This window comes from Marmota marmota, unplaced genomic scaffold (genome assembly GCF_001458135.2).
Source record: "Marmota marmota marmota unplaced genomic scaffold, marMar, whole genome shotgun sequence".
Lineage (NCBI taxonomy): Eukaryota > Metazoa > Chordata > Mammalia > Rodentia > Sciuridae > Marmota > Marmota marmota.
In genome coordinates, this window is record NW_025999977.1 from 10,048,925 (window position 1) to 10,067,042 (window position 18,118).

An 18,118-nucleotide genomic window follows, 5' to 3' on the forward strand; every position below is an offset into this window, starting at 1 on the left:
AAAAAAAAAAAAAAGCAAGCCCCAGTGGTAGAGCTACAAGGGCTATATTTAAAGCATGAGGTGGACCACAGAGTTCAGAAATCAAGGTGCTGTCAGGGAATGAGCCTTTCCTGCCTGACCTTGACTTCTTGGCCTGCTGGCAGGCCTCAGCATTTCTTGGCTTATACGTCTATCACTTTGTCTTCACATGGCACCCCTGGCCCCTGTGTGTGTCTAAACTTTCCTCTTCTGTAAGAATAGCAGTCACTGGATCAGGGCCCTCTCAGAATACGAACTCATCATCAGTTGATTACACCTGCAAAGACGCTATTCCCAAACAATCACCCCACAGGTTTAGGGATAAGATATTCTTTTTTTGAAACACAATTCAATCCAAATGGTAGTAGAATTATATAAAAAATGAATTGTAACCGCCTGCAACATAATTCTTCAATATAATTTTATACATGCTGAGTGGTAAAAGCGAGTGTGACAAAAAAAATTTCTAGAAAATTTGAAAATAACTAAAATTAAACATTACTTGTGCATTATCCTAATTAAACATAATTTGATATGAATTAAACATCGATTAAACATAGCATTAATAAAACTATTTTTTAAAAGGAAGGAAATTAAAAATACAAAATGAAAGTAAAGGACTGTGAGAAACACATACGTAAATATAAGTTATTATTAATATTTTAGGTATTGAAAGATGTGAACACACACACATACACACACAAATGCACACATACACACACACTGCACACATACACACACACACACACAGTTGTTCTTTTTTATCCATGGGCAATTAGTTCCAGGAGCCCCAGCAATACCAAAAGCCACAGATGGACAAATTCTGTATATAAAATGACACAGTATTTGCATATAACCTATACATATCCTCTTGTTAGCTTTCAGTCATTTCTAAATGACTTATGATAACTCAGATAATGTAATTGGTATATAAACAGTTGTTACACTGTATTGTTTCAGGAATAATGAGAAGAAAAAAGTCTGTACATGTTCAGTACAGATGCTATTTAAAAAAAAATAACTTCAACCCATGGTTGGTTGAATCCCGTGGATATGGAAGGCTGACTATATAATTCTGAAATGAATAAGATAAAAGAGCGGGCATAGTCGCACACACCTGTAATCTCAGCTCTAGACCTTCTTGCTTCCTCCTGACAGATGCAGGACTAGGCCTGCCTCCTTCCGGTCAGGCAGCTGCCCTGGCCACAGCTCATAAAAATCTTCATTTACAGAGGGGCTTAGTCATGTTCAAGACCATCTCTTTTTTTTTGTTGGTTGCCCTGAGATACAGGCCATTTTTGTTCTATGTTTCATAGCTAATGATTATAAGAAGACAGAGGATGGTCCAAATGGCAAATCTGAAGAAGTTAGTGGTCCTCCCAGGCTGATCCTGACATTCTGGGAGCAGGCAGTGCTATTCCTGAAGACTGAGGCAACTTTCAGGATTTGCACACTAAACATGGGACCAGGACACAAAGATCTGGGCCACCAATGGAGAAATTTCAGACAGTGCTGGTTTCCTGCCAGGAAGGGCAGAGGAGATGCAGACAGTCTCTGCTCTTCTCAGAGGACTGTAGCAAATAAAGCCTACCACTGTGGAGATGCCCGGGCCCACCCATGTCCTGTGAAGATAGTGCAAGCATGACCCAGTGCCCTGGCCTGTTCCCTGGGGATGTAGGCCAGGGCTAAGTAGGAAGAGTCATCAGCCTGACAGAGACTACAGGAAGCAGAAAACAGAGCCAAGAAGTCTTCCCCGTGTGTTTACTCACAAAAATCAGTCACTTAAAGAGAGAGAGAGAGAGAGAGGAGAAAAGTGAGCCTTGTGACCACGTTCTCTTTCCTCTTCCACAGGGCAAGTGTGGCACGTGATGCCATTGGGCAGAGGTCTCTGCCTGACAGACCTGTGTGCCTTCACCACATTTCCGGACTGAGCTGAAGCTCAGAAGGGAAACTGACACAGGAAAGTCCCTGCAGGAAGCCTGCTGCTGGTGCAGGTTGCCAGGGCAACCTGCAGCTGCTCTCTTTCCTTGAAAGAGGATGGGCTTGTGGAAGCCCAAATGTACTCTACCCTCCAATGGTGCAGCCCCATGGGACTGGCCATGCATTCGCATCTCATCCAATCCACTTCTCTGGGGAGTCCGGCGCAGGGCCATCATGCCTATTTGACATGTGAGAGAACTGAGGCCCAGAGTCATGAAGGAACTTGCCTAGGTTTGCATGATTAAAAAGTAGCTCAGATCCAGCCTGAATGTTTAGACACTGAGCCCCGGGTACATCCCCTCTACCACCAGCTGCCTGATAAATGGCATGGCTTTCTAAGAGCTCTCCCATCTACAAGTGCGCCCATTCATGTGAGAAATAAGGCATGGGTCACTCTCTCCCACCAAGTCACAGAGAAGAAAGTGCTGCAGGGAGGCAGGGAAGCCGGCAGCTGTAGTCAGCCTGACATGCCAACATGTGACTGGGACTTGAATCCAGGGCTTTTCCCATGACACCAGCTGGCTGCTGTCCCCCTCACCACATCTGGAAAAAATGACTCAGGTGGCCGTGGGCTAACCATGACATCCTCATGTATGAAGATGCCCTGTCATTTATGAAGCACTTCAAAGTGGGGACGCTGCCCTGGCTTTCCCCCAGGCCTGTACTAAGTAAAGGTCATGTTTGTGGAAACGTGAGCATGCTGGTGGCTGGCTCACAGGAAAGGGTTTCAAAGACTGTACCTGAGATAAAGCTGGCTTCTGGGGGCCTCTGTAGAGAGGAGTAGTACTCCCCTGTCCCCTTGTCAGGTTAGAACACTGGAAGTTCCAGTACTCCCCATCCTGTCCAGTTTTGGTGAGTTCTGTCTGACTAGCTGCCACTTTTCTTGCTGAGGTCAGGGCCACAGAACACACTAACCACACAAGACAGGCAGGAGCAAGAGGGGTTCAGGCCCAAAGACAATTTCTGGCCTCCCTCCAGAATGGCAGTTTTTCTGTCTATAAATGAATGTTTTGGATCCTGTCTCCACAGAGGATTCCACAACTTTCTCTCATTCCCTGTGATTCTTGATTCCAGACTCAGGGAACTGAGGTGGCCTAAAGTGCCTACCCAGTCCCTGCATTGAAATAAGGCTCAGGCGTTTGGTTTCCTTCTCTGCCAAGGACAAGAGGTCAGCAACAGCCTCTCTGAGACAGTAACAGAATAATAATAATAATTATTATTACTACTACTACTACTACTACTACTACTACTACTGAGGATTGAACCCAGGGGCACTCAACCACTGAGCCACATCCCCAGCTCTTTTTTATGTTTTATTTAGAGTTGCTAAGTGCCTTGCTAAGTTGCTGAGGCTGGCTTTGAACTTGCAATCCTCCTGACTCAGCCTCCCAAACCACTGGGATTACAGGCATGTGCCACCGAGCCCAAGTAACAGGAAATAATCCTCCTAGATTCCTCAGAAAACTTGGAATGAAACCATTATTTGACCCAGCTTTCCCACGGTTTATACCCAAAGGACTTAAAATCAGCATATTACAGGGACACAGCCACATCAATATTTATAGCAGCTCAATTCACAATAGCTAAGTTATGGAACCAACCTAGATGCCCTTCAACAGATGAATGGATAAAGAAAATGTGGTATATATACACAAAATGGAATATTTATTCAACCTTTAAGAAGAATAAAATTATGGAATATGCAGGTAAATGAACAGAACTAGAGAATATTATGCTAAGTGAAATAAACCAATCCCAATACACCAAAGGCCAAATTTTTTCTCTGATAAGCAGATGCTGATCCATAGTGAGGGTGGGGGTAGGGAAGAATGAAGGAACTTTGGATTGTGCAGACGGGAGTGAGGGGAGGAGTGGGACGGTGGGGATGGGAAGGACGGTAGGATGAGACAGACATTATTACCCTATATACATGTATGATTACCCTACCAGTGTGACTCTGCACCGTGTGCACCCAGAGGAATGAGAAGTTGTGCTCCATTTGTGTACGATGGGTCCAAATGCATTCTACTGCATGTATAACTAATTAGAACAAATTTTTAAAATTTTATAAATAAATATTTTTTTAATCTGAAAAAAGAAAAAAAAATCCTCCTAGACAAGCCCTTCCCACCTTTGGGTAGGGAAGGATGGGGGAGTCCTTACTGCCAGTTATCTGGGGCAGGCAAAGGTGGAGGGGGGAGGATTTCCTCCCCTTTCTGGGGTACAATATGGCCACTCTGGCCCAGCCGGTGATGTCTATAGAGGCACACACAGGTAACGTGGTGGGTGCTGAGCTGACACTTTAGTTGGCCTTGATCTGCCCACTGCTCCTGCCTATCTTGTGTGGTTAGGATGTTCTGCAGCACAGACCACAGGCCGTTGAGAAAAGTGGGTGGCAACCCAGTCAGACACAGAACTCACCAACACCAGACAGGATGGAGAGTCCTGGAGCCTCTGACTTCTCATCCAACCAGGAAGTGGGGGCGATGGTTCCTATCTTCAAAGCGGCCCCCAGAAGCCAGCCTTATCTCAGGGACAGCCTTTGAAACCTTTTCCTGTGGGCCAGACGCTGGTCTGCTCACCTTCAACCACGTCAGACGGTGCTTTCAGTCTACCAGATGGGAGGCGCGTGGCCTCCATTCTTCTCGGGGAAGCCAGGTAGGATGATTCCAGGCCAAGAAGTGGGGGTCCCCACAGGAAGCAATAACTAGGCACGGGAGCAGAACTGCCCCAAACAAGTTAGACATGTATTTAAGGTGCTCCTTCCTCTTAAATCTGGGTTAAGGCTGTCCTCTGGTTCCTGGGAGATGTGGATGTCGAGTTGTCCAACATTCAATCCTGGGAGACGGGGTGACCAGATGACAGAGACCTGACCCTCTCTTTTCCTTAGGCTGGAGGGAAAGCTGTGATACTGCCCTGGTGAGGAACAGGAGAGGGTCAAATGCACCACCTTTGGATAAGGAGGGATGGGGGAATCCTTACTGCCAGTCGTCCTGGGGCAGGCAAAGGTGGGGGTGGGAGGATTTTCTTCCCTTTCTGGGGAACAAGAGGGCCTGGATATTGCTTTTGGTGGGAACTGAAGGGGCCCTGCCAGATGGAGGCTTATGGGTACCAGATACCTCCCCTCTGGAGACAGATGGAAATTACTCTCTGCTGTATGCTTCCTTTATTCCCCACTTCAGTGGGGCCTGTGGTCAGATGAACTATGGGGGGATCAGGGAAGGCAATGTCCTCTTCCTGAGGCCTGAAAGAATCACCGTCACCAGTCCCTCGAATTGCAGAAGTAGAATCCTAACAGCAAGATGGGAAGGCTGGAGTGGGTCTTTCTGACGCTCATGTGAGGCTGTGCCCTGTGAAACTTTCAGAAATACCAAGGAGGGGAACTCTCTGTTTGGGTTTAAAAAGGAATCATAATTCCATTTTAGAAGTGGTGAAGTCCCAACATAAGTTGATGGCATATGAAACACACTCATGTCACAGTGGAGATGTCAGGGGTTGCAGGCCAAAGAGAGGGTGGGAGGAGAGGGAGAGACCACAAAAAGATCTGCTGTCTGAGGAGCAGGGGCAAACCGCTGGCAGCAGCAGCAACCCAGGGAGTCCCTAGGATCTTGTGAGCAGTTTGTGACAGGTGCATCTGCCTAGGCGGGGGCTAAGGACAGGCCAAGTGAGGCCAGATCACACAAGCTCCTTCCACTCTGCACATCACAAAGTGATCAGGAAATAACAGTTTTGAAAAATGTCAAAACAAAACCAGAAGCAATCAAACGTGGAAAATAGTACCACCTCAAAACCCCAAACTGAAAAGGTGTCAAGAGGAAAGAAATAGAGGGTCCCAGAATGGAATGTTGGTTGTCTCTTCCCCACCTTGACTGGAAGTGGAAAAGAGGGAAGGTTAGAGAACTAGATCCCAAGAACAGCACAAAGGAACCAGGAGATGGCACAGGCAGCCTGTGGAAAGTTGAGGGAAGTCCCCGAGAGAAGGTGTCCCTGAGCATCACTGCAGAAGCCAGGGGCACCTGGAGGAGCAGTTGAACTTGCCTTTGTCCAGGGATCCTGGCTGCCTGGGAATATAAGTCCCAGTCCCAGCAGAAGGACTCCCACCTGCTGAGTGGAATGGCCCCTGGTATGGGACATCAAGCTTTCAGGAGAAGGAGTAGAGCCTAGCCCTGTCCATCACCTGTCCCTGTAATCCTCTGACCTAAACAAAGCAGAAAATAAGTCATCCAGTTCCAAACTCCAGTACTGAGGGAATGACAGGTATGTAGAAAGGTGTCAAAAAGAATTGGTTCCCACACATTCAGGCATCAGATGGTCTGATCAGACTCACTCATGCAGAATTAGGAGAGAGCAGGGAGGCTAAGCAAACATGGTCGATTTCAAAAAGAAGGATGACAGGGTGGGAGAAGGAAAATAAGCAAGAAACACAACATGAAAGATGAACAAGAATGCAAGAAGTTGATAAATCAACTAAACGAAATGAAAAGGAATTGCAGAGCTAAGGGGAAAATTTGAGGATAAAAACGAGAGCTTTACGAACTATGAGAAAAGTTAGAAGTATCAAAGAAGCTAAAAGATTTTCTGGCTCAGAGGAAAAACTTCAGATAATTATAGTAAACACAGAAGATTTTGATGCGTGGAGCACCAACGCAAACCATCCAACATAAACTGGATGTTGAATTTCAGGTCAAGATATGAGCACAGATAAACTTCTCCCTATGACCCTCACATCCTAGTACAAATACATATGAAAGCTTAATAAAACTAAGAACATAGTTAAAGTGCTATCTCCAGCTGGTGTGGCAGTGCACATTCATAATCCCAGCTACTCAGAAGGCTGAGGTAGGAGGATCACAAGTTTAAGGCCAGTCTCAACAACTTATCGAGACCCTAAGCAGCTTAGTGAGACCCTGACTCAAACTAAAAAGGAATGGAAGTGTAGCTTAGTGATAAAGGGCCCCTGGGTTCAATCCCTAGTATGTAGGAAGTTGGGAGGGGTGATCTCCAAGCTCCAACCAAGGGAAATCTTTAAGGGCAAAGCAGGAGCAAAGGTGTAAATGGGAGCTAATGCTTTCAGGCCCATGGGGACTCAGAGTAGATGAGTCATGATTGTGGTTACACTGAGTCATGAGCCCTGCATACAGCAGGAAACCATGAAGCCAGGGGGCAGGGCCATGCTGCCTCTCCATGGAAGACACATCCTAAGGTGGTGGACAAACAGGAGCCATCGGCCCAGTCACGGATGGAAACAGAGCCAACAGTCCTCATCATTCGACTAAGACTTGGTTTAGGGTCAGTGCTACATCCATAGGACAACGTTGAGAACCATCCCTCCAGAACCCAGAGCACACAGGAAGGAAGTCCCAACAAAAATGGCTCCAGGGAAGATGAGTTGTCACACAGAAATTATAACATCTATCAAGAAGACCATCAACACCAAAGGCAGTGTCCAGACCTCCCAAAACAAGAAGAGTCACATTTAAAGACCAGCCATGAGACAACAGACAATCTTGAAAAGACTTTAAATAAAAATGTGTATATAAAACTTCAGAGAACTACACGAACGACCATCATAAATAAGAACAGGTGAAAATGATACAAAAATAGGCAAATATTTTACAAAGCAGAAATTAGAAAATAATAACATAGTTATTAAGATAACAGTACATAGTCTTATTTGTGCTTTATAGGTGTGTCTGTTTTGTTGCTGTTTTTTGCAGTGCTGAGGTTTGAACTCAGGACTTCGTGTAGTTTAGGCAAGTGCCATAACCACTGAGCCATATCCCCATCCCTGTGTGGGGTTTTTGTACACAAATATTCACGTGGACATACATAGCCAAAAATTTGGAGGACTATACATCAAGTTGCAGGCAGTGGTTAGCTCTGAGAATGGGATTAGGGCTTTTTCTTTTCTTTCTTTCTTTCTTTTTTAATTCATGGAATACTTCACAAATTTGTGTCACACTTGTGCAGGGACCATGCTAATCTTCTCTGTTCCAGTTTTAAAATATGTGCTGCCAAAGCTAGCACGGGATGTTTTCTATACTCTTCTTTTTGCCTCTCTATACCTTCAAACATTTTCATAGTGAATATGTAATGTTTTTATTAAAAGAAAAAAATCACCAAGAGTTGTATTTTAAACTGATGGGAGCTGGTGGCATTCTGGCTCAACTGTGTCACAACGTGTAAATAATCATGAATTAAACCATAGGGAATTAATAAAACTTTATTATTTCACAAGAAAATAGTTGAATAAATTTTGGAAAAAAAAGTTTACAGTATATTTTGGAAGTTCTGGCTTTATTGAGGCTAAATGTCACACCCAAAATGATCCACTTCAAAAAGAACTAGGCAGCCATCTTTCAGACAGAGGACATAAAAGAGGTCCAGCATAATGCCAGAGCGAGCAGAGAAGGCCCAGTGGTAAAACCAGGCCCAGTGGCACAGAATTGCCACACATCAAAGGTCAGGTGCGGGAAAGGGGGGTGTTTGGGGTGTGATACAGTGGTACAGTGTTGCCTAGCATGCACAAGGCCCTGGATTCAATCCCCAGCACCACACACACACACACACACACACATACACAAAGTCATGAGGGTAAGTACTTGACATTCCATGCACTGATTGGGGTATAATCTGCTTCTCCCATGGGAAATTACTTGGAATCTTCTGTGAGGAGAAAGAGATATTCTTTACTTAATGATGGCTAATGACTCTCCTGAGCAATCCCAGATAAGGCCACTGCAGTAAATTAAAGTGATTTTCAGAACCTGGCCTAAAACAAATGTTTTCCAACTTCAGAGTCAAAGTGTATCCCCTGGCCACAGCGTCCTGAGGAATGTAAATAGAAATACCTTTGACCCCAGGGCCTGCTCCATGGTGCCTCCTTTCCCTCCCTGGCAGGGCTCTGGTATTGCTTCAGTACGACTGAAACAGATAAAGCCTTCCTATACTTCTCTTTGGTGTCACTCACTGTGCTTCAGTGAATTGGCAGATAGTTTTACATAAGAGCCAACCTGGTCATCACCAAGGCCATGTTGCTGACTCTACCTTACTTTTAGTGTTGGCCATTAGCAGTACATTTGCAAATTTTTGTAGTCACCGTCACTGCCTAGTAAGGACATCTCTGTACTTTGACCATGGCTACCGCTGTGTCCATATTGTGCACCTATGACAATTAGACCCAAGAGTGCCCTTTCTCAAGGCTCTGGGTCTTTCTCTATTGGAAAACCATCATGATATTCTGATTTTGTTAGGATACAACTCTTGTCTACCACTTGCTGAAAAGAGTTGTCTTTGATGTCTGTTGGGCAAATGCACTTTCTTGGACATAGTAGAACACAGCCTGCTGTCCACCCTACAAGGCAGAAGAAGGTCCTTCCTATCTGTAGCTACAATCTATTTACAAAGGTCCACACCTGCTCTTTCCATTTTCTGGGTGGCCTCCTCCACCCAGAGCTAAGTGCAAAGTCACTAATCACCATCAACCACCCAGGGGTACATTCAGGAGACTCCTCCCCCCATCCATTTCAAACAACAGCCTTCTAAGGTAGAATGAACCTTTGGCCCAGCATACTCTTCAGGGGTCAAGGTCACTTTTGTGTCCCTCACTCCCCCTGCTCTCTAGGGTCCTGCATCAGTCTTTAAAGTTCTCCTCTTTGTTCCAGAAATTTTAGCAAGTTGTCATTCACAGTGGATACCTGAAACCCCATTTGGCTATTCCAACCACATGCCTTCCCTAGAGTGCAGCCTCTACCATAGGATTGTAACTTGTTAGACATACCTTGCCCTCAGTAGCCCAGCTCTGTCCTACTTCTCTGGAAATCCATTTTCCATCATGGGTCACTTGTGGTTCCTCATTGTTTACTCACATGTTGCTATGAAACAGCCAAAGCCAACCCAATCTAAAATAAGGTGTTCCAACAAAACCAAGAAGCTGTTTCCTCTAAATTTATACTAGGTTGAATTACTTTGGAAAAGAGCACCCTAAAGCAACCATGAGTCAGTGTTTACTGAGCATCCAAAAGAACAAAGCATTGGGCAGACACACATGGAGGTTACAATGGTCTTTGCTATGGTTTGAACACATCTCCCAAAGAGCAAGAGTGTTGGAAACTTAATCCCCAACACAACCATGTTGACAGGTAGGATTTTAAGAGGTGATTAGGTCATGAGGGCGCTGCCCAGGTGAGTGGCTTAACATTGCTATGGAGAATGAGTTGGTTATACAAGTTGAGTCTGGCCACATCTTGCTCACTGTCTTGCCTTTCCGCCTTCCACCATGGGCTAACACAGCACAAAGACCCTCACCAGATGTAAACCACTAAATCTTGTACTTCTCAGCCTCCAATACTATAAAAATAGACCTCTGTTCTTTATAAATCATCCAGAATTATTATTCTGTTATAGCAGCACAAACCAGATTCAGAGTCTCCAATTCTGTGGCACCAACTAGTGTCCTATGATTCCATTCACCTTTGATATTAACTACCATGAGTAAGTGTAGACACTAAGGACTAAGGGCTCAGTTCCACACGACTGCCCTCACTTCAGATAGAAGTTTCAAGTCCCAGGTTGCCACTTATTTGTCTGATCAGCCAGCTATTTACCAAAAGTTATAATGAGCCCCTCCTCAGGCCTGATGGGTTTGCTAGAATGACTCAGATCTCAAGAAAACACTTTGCTAACTAATACAGTTCACTATAAAGGATACAACTCAAGAACAATGAAATGGAAGAGCAATTCAGGCCAAGGTTGTGGGAAGGGATCCAGAACTCTCCAGACATGCCCCCTTTCCAGCATCTTAATGTGTTCCCCAACCCGGAAGTTCTCTGAACCCTATCACTCAGAGGTTTTTTGGAGTTGCCTTTACATTGACATGCTTGATTAAATCACTGGCCCCTGCTGATTAACTCAGGGGTGTCAGGGGTAGGTCCAATGCTTTGATCATGCCTTGGCCTAGAAGTCACCATTCCAAGTTGTCTAGGGACCCATGCCCCAGTCACCTTGTTAACATACAAAAGATACTCATATCTCAGACCAAGCATATATTTATCACATATGGAAAGACGGTGGGCCCCTTCACAAAATAGGCTTCCTGGTTTGGAAGATAAGCAAAGTCATCATACTTTGCTGTTTGCCTGCCACAGTCCCAGTTTATACATATTGTCCCAGTATAATGAGTATTCCCACCCGATTTCACTCTTAAGAATGTCACAGTTTGTAGGCTAAGAGTTAAACCGTCACCCTAGATTCAGATGAAAGGAGAACTTGGAAATTCAGAGTAGAACACTGCGTCCAATGTTGGGTAAAGGATAGTCATGATTTCTCAGAGTGGAAACTGGGGCTTCAAGTGCTTAAGGAGCTTCTCAGGCCCGCGGAGCTGGCTGGAGAGCACTGGAACTGGTATATCAGGATCCTACTATCCTTTCACACACTCCTCCCAGCAGGGAAAACAGGCCTCAGGAAAAGAGAGAGGGCACAGGGTTAGATTCAGCACTTCCCAAGAAAGTCTGCTTTTACTGCTTGTCTGTAAAGTCAAATAACAGGTTAAAAAGTTGGCTTTAAAGGGAGGCATTGGAGAGAAGAGTATGGAAGTTAAACATATGAAGACCTGAAGCCCTATTTGGCATCCACAGACACCACAGGCTCTGAATGTTGAGTGAAAATAGCTTAGGGTCAGAGTGCAGGCATGTGAGATTGAGAGAGAGAGAGGAAAGATTTCACATATGTCTATCTGACTGCATTTTATTTAGGAGTGTCACCTGGAGACATCCCTGTGCCTCAGTGCTCCCTCCCCACCCTGGCTGGCCCCATTTCCATCCACTGCTGACTACTCCCAGGTGCCATGTTCCTGGTCCTTGTGACTGAGGCTATCCCTGCACAAAGGCAGAAAGTGGAAGGCTCTTCTACCCATCAAGGACTTACTGCCTGTGTCTGCAGGAACATTAGGCCTTGAGAGCAACACCACATGGTTTCCATGGAAACTCACTTGGGTGAGAGCCCTCCCCACTCCTCTCAGAGGGATGCCCCCATCTCTTGGGTGAGGGAGGAGGCTTGCAAGTTGGAAGGAGCTAATGGGAACTCTGGCTTGGGCCCATGTTCAACTCAATTATTTACCCACATCTAGAGATGTCCCAAAAGTACACTCAGGATTTAGGGGTTTTCCTCTGTGTGTGCTCATGTCTAATTCAATGGATCCTGGGAGCCTTGCCAGTGGGGCAGGCATGGGACAGTAGGAGGGAGTGGAGGGCTGGACTCCTCAGACCCCCTAACTGGGAAAATTGTGAGATCCCACACTTTCAGCTGGGCTTGACAAGGGGTGACAGATAGAGAATCCCATAGGTCTGGGCTGGAGGGTTGATAAAGACAGACACACGTGCAGCACTTTAGTCACCAGCATCCTGTTATCTTGTCAAAAAGGAATTTTCAAAAATCCAAAAGCAGGATTTTAAAAGGATGGATAATAGAACGGAGTTTTGTGGGGTGATGGTCCTACTCTGCATCACTGATGGTGGTAGTGGTTTCACAATTTGATATGTGGGCTAAAATCTATATTCATTTATATTATATTCATTTGAAAAAGCCAATTTTGCAATATATTTTTTAAATTAAAATTTAAAACATGGCTGTCATACAAATATAGAATGATCATGCTATCAAAATATTCTTAATCAATGAGAAAGCCAGCAGTATGGAAAAGTTAGTTTTTAGAAGTACAGGAGAATGGAGGTGTGGCTCAGTGGTAGAGCTCTTGCCTGGCATGCCCATGGCCCTGGGCTCAATCCCTAGTACTGCAAAAAAGAAAAAAGTATGGGAGACTTTGAAGTAGTTATGATCACTGAACAAGAGAATATTGCTAGATTATGTAAAATAAAACCTTAGACTTTGATTAATATATTTTTATTCTTATCACTATTAAGTAAGCCTGTGGGAGGCTGAGACAGGAGGATGGCAAGTTCAAGGTCAGCCTAGGCAATTCAGTGAAATGCTGTCTCAAAATAAAAAATTAAGGGCCTGGGGATTTAATTCAATTGTAAAGCACCCCTGGGTTCAATCCCCAGTACTTAAAAACAAAATAAAAGCCTGCATGGCTATAAATTTTCTACTCTTTTTTATGAAGTTGTAAAAGATCCTAATCAATAGTAAGTGGCAAGTTAGACTGAAGTTACACTCCTAGAAAATTAGATAATTAGCTGGGGCAGGTCCACTAGACAATGGCCAAGCCCAGCTTGAATCAAAAGGCCTACAGGAATCCATTTGTGAGTCTTGGACAATTTTACCTGTCTACATAAAAAGAAATGTGAATGTGGACCCCCCCAGAGCTATGTCCAGGGAGGAGTGAGCTGTGCTCTCACTGAAACAGAAGTCTGGGGGTGCTCTAAGGAAGCTAATTTGTCTTCACCTCATGGGACATGGGTAATATTCAAGAATATAGTCATTTAGAAAAGGACTGGAAGAAAGAAAACCAAGAAAGAGTTTCTGGCTCCATAAACCACACGGATTCTCCTTAGGTCCACCAGGCTCATTCTTGCTCCTGGACTCTAGATCTATCCCAGATGGTGCAGGCCTGAGACCAGCATCTCTCCCTCTGGGTTTCAAGAGCACCATTCTGACCTCCAACATTTCTGGTAGGTCCCTCTGCCCTTCTTTTCCAGACATTGGAAATAAGACACTTATTAGTGCTGGAAATGAGACACTTACTAGTGCTGGTTAATCCTATCAGCTCGGAGGAGACTCCAGAGTAGCCCAGAGCAGATTTGGGAGTGGAAATTTGCCTCCTGGGGACACCTCCAACAACAAGGGTGAGAGGGGTCTAGTCAGCCAGCTCCCCTAGGACAGCATCTGTTTTTGGATGGTCCCCATGACTGGCCCCAAGGAACCTGAGACTCTAGAAAACCACAGTCCCTCTTCAGCTGCAGGTCTCCCTTTGGGAGGGGGTGGGAGGTATCTTTGCTGCAAGGGAAATCCTAAAAGTGTGTGTGGCAGGGAGCTCAGGACTGGGAGAGAGTAAGTGTGGGGTGAGGCAGGGACAGCCCAGGTGCTGCCCTTCTAGGGCTTGCCAGATGCCCTGTTTATAGTTTTGGTCACATTGGGGCAGCTGGAACTGGAAACAGCTGAGTTCATCCCCTCCTGGGTGACTGAACAGAGCAGGGAGTAGCCAATTTGTACCCCGGTACCATTTGTGCCAGCCATCCTGTCTCCCAGGGCTTAATAATTCAGGCCTCTCAGCCTAGTGGGCCAGGGCCTGCAGGAGGGCTATGAACTTGGTGTCTGTTTGCAGGCTGCCTCCCACACTTTGAGCTTATGGGGAGTGGTTGGAGGGGGTGTGTATCAGGACAACAGTGCCACTAATGAGAGACCCTCATCAGCCCGACCCATAGGCTCTGTGTCCTGACTGACCTTCAGCCTTTATCTCGGGTTGGGGCAGGCACTAATCCTACAGCTCTAGTGATTGTTTGCTGGCAGCTGCCCAATCCCTCCCCTGGGATGCTGGATTCACACCTCAGTGGACACAGTTCAAGGCAGGGAAGTCCCCAGAACCCTCCCTCCTCCATGATTTTCTTGAGCTTCCTCCTCTCCCAACCCCCTGCCCTACATCTATTCCCAGACTGAACTCCCAGCTGAGGGGCTCAGCATGGCAGAGGGCAGGACTTCAGTCCCTTCATTTGCTCATTTAGGGTTAGGGTTAGGGTTAGTCTGCTCTGCAGCTCTCATGAAAGGCCCAGATCACTGAAGTGAGTCGCTCTGCACCCTGAACAGAGCAGCATCCTGGGGGAACTCACTCCCCATGGGAGTTTCCTGACATTCCTCAGGATTGAACCAGGATGAGACTATTGAAAGAATCACTCTGTGGACACAGGTAAGGGCAGAGGGTCAGGTGCTGACCTGGGTTCTGGGATTCCCGCAGTTCATCATACTGGGAACAAGCAGGGGACAGAAAAGAACAGGAGAGGGACCTGTGGTGGGACTTCCCACAGGGAGTCCAAGTGGGGCTGCAGCAGTGGTGGCAGCAGCTGTGACCACAAAAACAACTCAGCTCATCTGGAGCAGAGAAGAGAACTTCTGCCTTAGCATATCACCGGGTGTGAGAAGTACTGGGGAGAAAAAGAAAAGTAAACAAACAAGATGGCAAATTTTCCACATGCAGTGGTTCACACCTATAAGCCCAAATATGTAGGCAGCAAGATACTTAGATACTTAGGAGGCTGGGGCAGGAAGGATCACAAGTTCAAGGCCAGTCTCAGCATCTTAGCGAGACCTCGTCTCAAAATTTAAAAGAGGCTAGAGATGTTGCTCAGTGGTAAAGTGCCCCTGTGTTCAATCATAGGGGTAAAAAAGTGGCGGGGTGGGGGGGCGTGGTTAAAAAAAAACCCAACATCTGGAGAGACTAGAGCAACAGTCAGGAGGAATCTGGAAATGTAGAGGAGACAGTTGTTCCTAGAGAACCCCAGAGAGCCTTCTCTCTCCATCTCAAAAAGGCTAAAATTTTCTGTACTTCTTCAGTGGGAAAGAGCCTGGGGGATTGCTTTGCTGATTCTGGCACCCAGTCAGAACCTCCTGCTCAAAAAGCAAGGAAAACACCTCTCACACAACCTTAAGTCAAAAGCAACAGCATGCCACTGGGTCCTCATGAGATTACTTTGATCTGAGGGGGTAACAGAGCTATTCTTTTGCTGGGCCTCTTCTTATTAGGGAGGTTCTCACACCCTGAGCAAGTGGGTGCCAGGTCTGCACATTCACCACAACCTTGTGAGCGGAATCAGCACACTGAGATAATGTTCTTGGTATGATGAACTGTGGAACGCCCAAATGATCTGTATCTACTTTGTGTTTCTGCCAATCATCTTTTGGGTCCAAATGTTAAGTTGTCACATTTCTCTGTTAAAAGTAATTTTGAAGCCAGTCTTAAAAGACTACATATAATATGATTCCATTTATATGAAATATCCAGAATAAACAAATCCATAGAGAGTAGATTCCCGATAGCGTAGGGCTGGAGATGGTTGGGGGATTGTGGCTTAAAGGGCACAGGGTTTCTTTCTGGAGTGATGAAAATGTTCTAAAACTGGTTGTGAAGTCGATTGTACAACTCCGTGAATGTGCTAAAACCCACTAAGATTGCAGTTTAGAGGAGTGAATTACATGGTATATAAATTATATCTCAATAAGATGCTAGAAAAAGTAATTTGGGCAGCTTCTGACTTGGAGGATGATCTGTGATTTGGTAGATGGCTTATGGGATCCTCTGCATCCACTTAGGTGGCAAAGGTCATAAGGGCCCAACTGGTATTTCACCTGCCTGACCAAACTGTGAACATGGAAAGGCAGTGAGCTCTTTGGGTTGGTAGAAGGTGATGGGAAGAGATCAACAGAGGCTCCAGGTGAAGGGAAGAAGAGACTGTGGAAGCCTACCTTGCACCCCAGATTAGACCCCTGCATCCAGAACTGCAGGCTTGCTTTGGGCAGGTGGCAAAATGAGAAATCAACAAAAGATCTCTCAAAGCTATACTTCCTCTTCTCTCAGCATTGGTGCCTGGGCCTCTGCACAGTCTTCCTAGAGGTTTATAGATCTTAAGATATCAATCCCCTTCTCTGGGGTGGGGGTCAGGGGAGCCCTGGCATGGCCACAACTTGGACTGGTAATCTCCAGTTGTTAACAACATGGTCCAGGTCTGCAAATTTCCTCCAGTGGACACCAGTGAGCCTCATTATGCCAAGAAACGAAAAGGGTTGGGTGAAACCTGCTGGCCACAGTGGGTCTCCAAGGGTGGTCCCAGGTCCAACAACATCAGCACATGTAGGAACTTTTCAGGAAGGCACACTGAAGACTTATTACAACTCCAGGGTGGGTCCTGGCAATCTATGTTTTAATAAGTCATCCAGGGAAGTCTGGTATACTTTAAAGTTTGAGAACTGTGGCACACATTCTGAGGTTCGAGAGGCAGAGGAACATTTGTCTTCTCCCAGGGTGTATCCTCACCAGGTGCACTGTTTACCTGCTATTCAGTAAGCAGTCAAGAAGCTTTTGTTGAATTAGCTCAAGCCAAACGCTTGAATTTGAATGAATGAGTAGTTAGCCTCATTTGTCACTGACTATTCCTCTTCAACCAGGTACCAACCAGGACACTTACAAGCTGATGAAAAGAGAAGGGTGTGGGTATATCTGATAATTCACTCTAGCTTCTTGTCAGCTCAGTCAGGTCTCTGAATTATTAAGCAGGACTCACAGCCCATTTCACATTGTCTTTTTAGAAATGAGGCCTTGGCTCTTTGACAATTTTTTTTTTCTGACCTCCATAAACAAGAGCATTTTTTCATTTGATTTCAGAACCTTGCTCTCTCCCTGCATCATTCTGGTCTTGGAAGAAAAAGGAGGAAGCAGCTGGAAGGAAGGATATTTTTGTATTTTTAAGTTAAGATGTACCCCAATTATTATACATCTGTCTCCCAGGAGAACTGAGACATTCAGGCCAAGCATATCTTAGAAATCCTGGGGGCGGGGGGAGGGGGTTGGCAGCTTGCCCACTCACAATCAGATAGAGGCTAGAGGCTGGTGAAGTTTGATGCCTTTTCTCATCTGGTTCTGGGTCCTAAGTGGACTCTCCAATTCTCTGCTGCTGCCATTTCCCTCCAGTGGCCCAAAGTCAGGATTTCTTTGAGCCCACACCTGCAGAATCACCCACCCCGTCATCCAACACAGCACCTTATCTCCTCCACCACACACATTTTGGCAGACTACTTGCTGTCTTTGGATAGGCTGGGCATAGTGCCAGGACACTGAGGTGTCACATCATCTGTATCATTGGCTTGAGGCTCCCTGCCACTGGCCTCACCTTACAAGGTCACCACGCTTGACTGAAATGCACAAACCATCCTCTAAGGACATCTCATCCTCCATGGACATCCAGTACCCTTCTCTTTTTGGAACAGAGTGCCTGCAGTAGTCTGATAGAACAACCAGGCTAAGAAATTAACCTGCTCTTGCTTCCTGGGCAGTAGGCTCATAATGGGAAAATCAAAGTGCCTCCCCTCCCAATGGATACCCAGAGCATAAGTCCTGGGGGCTTGGGTTTCCCTCTATCCAGAGAGGGAAAGCCTCTATGGGTAACAAGTAGATAAA

At 45.7% G+C, this 18,118-nt stretch overlaps 1 pseudogene; it reads right to left on the minus strand.

Moving 5' to 3' along the window:
* Window positions 1-7,925: 7,925 nt before the first annotated feature.
* On the minus strand, window positions 7,926-8,025 carry LOC125617348 (annotated as a pseudogene).
* Between the last annotated feature and the right edge of the window lie 10,093 nt (window positions 8,026-18,118).